Source organism: Hemicordylus capensis, chromosome 14 (genome assembly GCF_027244095.1).
Source record: "Hemicordylus capensis ecotype Gifberg chromosome 14, rHemCap1.1.pri, whole genome shotgun sequence".
NCBI classification, from domain to species: Eukaryota; Metazoa; Chordata; class Lepidosauria; order Squamata; family Cordylidae; genus Hemicordylus; species Hemicordylus capensis.
In genome coordinates, this window is record NC_069670.1 from 20,955,453 (window position 1) to 20,958,801 (window position 3,349).

Below are 3,349 nucleotides of genomic sequence, written 5' to 3' on the forward strand. Positions count from 1 at the left end.
CGAGGCATTTTAATTCGAGAGATTAGATGGACCATTCGCATAGCCATCGGCACCTCCATCAACACCTTCGGGGAGAGCAGAAGCCCCGGAGGTTTTTTTTCAAAAGCTGCTGGAAATAGAAGATTTTATTTTTTTTACCCCGGACATAATTTGGGGGAAGGCAGAATTTGCAGCCTCTATTCGGGGAGAATCAAAGTTCCTCTCTGTCCTGGTCCCTGATAGCTTGCAAGGTCCACATACTCACTGGATTTATGTGGACTGGCACACTACAATCAGGAGTGGATTCGGGAGGGACTGTCTGTAAAGCCTCCAGGGAGTGGTTTATGTCCAGAAGCACCCCCAGACTGTGTACCTGCTCCTTCTGGGGAAATGTGACCCCATCCATTACAGGCTAAACATGATAGTCAAACTGAAAACAGATCATGAAAAACAGACATAGAAACAGAAAAAACAGGCCTGTAAAGTGAGGTGGAAATAGTTCGTTAGAAATCAGACGTGTTCAAGAAAGAAGATTAACGACAAAAAAGTCCTGTAGTCGAACAGACGCAAGGTCCATGACGACCAAGTAAGAAACAAAAATGTGGACAATAGAATAGCAGGTATGGTAGTTTAGTGAGGGTGTTGTTGGAGCATACACAATCGGATTAAAGAGCCCCTCGAAGACACTTTGAAGGATTCTTGGTTTTTAACATGCAAAGAGGCATCACCGACAGAGGCTAAGGACCCCTCACCAAATTTCCATTTCCCGGTAGTTTGGCAAGAAATGTAGGAGTCAGTAATTGAGGGCTTTGTGAAGAAAATTCTGCCAGAGCCTCTGTGAGCCCTCGTGATGGCAACATGGGGGTAAAAAAGCCCTTTGCCTCTTCCTTGGCACCTGTGGGTGCCAGTCCAGAGATGGGTGTTGCTAGCCTTTCGACTCTTGCTTGCTTCAAAACCTATGCCAAGCAAGGTTCTATGGTCAAAGGACTCTGCACCAGTAGGCCACAAGAGGTCACTACTGCCCAGCTGATTTTTAGGATGGCCAATGAAACTCGGTTGCTTTTAAGGGGCAAGGAACTTAAATGAAACGGTTTTGTGTGTTTGAAATACCAGAATATAACCACCAACACACAGCAAGCTAATAGAGCTAAAAGCAGGGTTGCCTTCTCTGACTGAATCTATTCTTGGAGATTACTTTCCCCCAATATTTTCCACAATATCAAGCCACTAAAATCTCCAAGAACATAGGAAGCTGCTATATACTGAGTCATACCCTTGGTCCATCTAGCTCAGTATTGTCTACACGGACTGGCAGTGGCTTCTCCAAGGTTGCAGGCAGGAGTCTCTCAGTCCTGTCTTGGAGATGCTGCCAGGGAGGGAACTTGGATCCTAGATGCTCTTCCCAGAGCGGCCCCATCCCCTAAGGGGAATATCTTACAGTGCTCACATGTAGCCTCCCATTTAAATGCAAGCCAGGGCAGACCCTGCTTAGCAAAGAGGACAATTCATGCTAACTACCACAAGCTCTCCTCCAGGCTGGCTAATTTCCCCCAAACATTAAATTTTGCATGCATAAATAAATGCCAAAAAAACCAAACAAAAACCAAAGCAACATGCACTTGTTTAAAGCTTCCTGTTTATTTCAGATGAAGAAACTGGCTTCAGGGAGGGTGTAGGAAAGCAAAAAAACCCGCCACAGAATAGGAAAACTGACTCAGGCGGAATTTTTTTTACCAAGTTCTTTAGATAAGGTTCAGATGTATGGTCTATCACGTCTCTGTGGTCTGTGACCCTCCTGGGGGTGGACAAAATCTACTGCCTAATATAGTTCTCAAAGAGCAAGTGAGGAATTTCCTGTTGCCTTTCTCAAGCCGCAAAAAAAGAACTCAAAAAATAAAAGTGCCCCAATGTTTAGGCATGCCTAAAGGTTCTAGCACATAGGTAGTCTTCATGATCCTTGCCTTTTATTTATTTATATTTATTTATTTTATTTAGAAGTGGCCTGACTCCAAAGGCTCTTGACGGCTCACAAAAATCACTGGACTAATTATCACACTGGACTAATTACTTAGTTTACTAATAAGTATAACTAAACACATTTGTACCTTGCATTCTAACCTGAAAACAGACTGTCAAGGCACCTTACATATAAAAACAAACAAAAAAGTCCAGTGATCATGTTATACTGCAAAGTCCTCACTAGAGGAACAAAGAAGTGTTAAGAAGCATCCAGAAAGCCAGAAGTGAATTGATTTCCTGAACTTCCTTAGGCAAAGAGTTTCATAAACAAGGGGCCACTGTGAAGAAGGCCTTGTTTTCCGATGGCTGGTGCACCTTTAGAAAGTCCTACCTAGTGATCCCAGAGTCATGTTGGGACTCCTAGAGGTTCTCACGACCGCTGGAAAGCGGGCCAAGGGAGCCCAGCCTGATTTCCAGCGGTCGTGGGAGCCATCCATGCTTAATTCCCCCTCCCGCTTAGCTAGCCCGCTTAATTCCGCCTCCCCTAAAACGAGTTTAGCAGAGCGAGTGAGAATTAAGCTCCATGACCGAACCGGTAATTGTGTGGGAGGCCGATCCAGTTTAGGAGCACTGTCGGTTTAGGCAGGAAAATTGGTCACGTTTGAAGGGAAACCCATCGTGTGTGGACTGCAATATTTCAGTTGACCCTGCGACACAAAACCTATTTAACTTTTTAAAAATCTGAATTACACAGAAACATAAGGAGGTCATTCACACAATTGAAAACTGTGTTCTACCCAGGTTTGGGAGCTGTGTGTACTCCCAATTTTTGATTGTGTGAAAGCAAGGTAAGAGGAAAACCTGGTAGAAGTGATTGTGTGGAAGCAAGGTAGGAGAAAAAGCTACCCAGGTTTTCCTCTTACCTTGCTTCCACACAATCAAAAATTGGGAGTACACACAGCTCCCAAACCTGGGTAGAACACAGTTTTTGATTGTGTGAATGACCTCAAGAAGTCACTTCATGCTGAGTCAGGCCCCGATCTACTGAAATATCCTTTCCAGCACAGATTTGAAAGGTGCAGCAGCAGCCCTGTTGCATCAGGTCAAACTGTCTTCGCTTCTTGTGACTGGGCTGCCCACTATTTTCTTAGCAAGGCTCCTGTGTTTGTAAAAAGCAGAGATTCAGTGGGATCAGCAGAAGCCCAGCAGGTGAAGCTTCCCTCAGTTTTAGCAATGGGGAAAATGATCCCCTCTTGGGGGTTCCAGTTTTCATCAAGCCATTGAAGGGAAAGAAGTCTTTTGGGGGTGGGGAGTTGGCAACTCTCCTTGTGTGGTAATTCACACAATCAAAAACTGTGTTCTCCCAATTTTCGGTTGTGTGGAAAGTAGGAGGAAAATCTGGGTGGAAGAG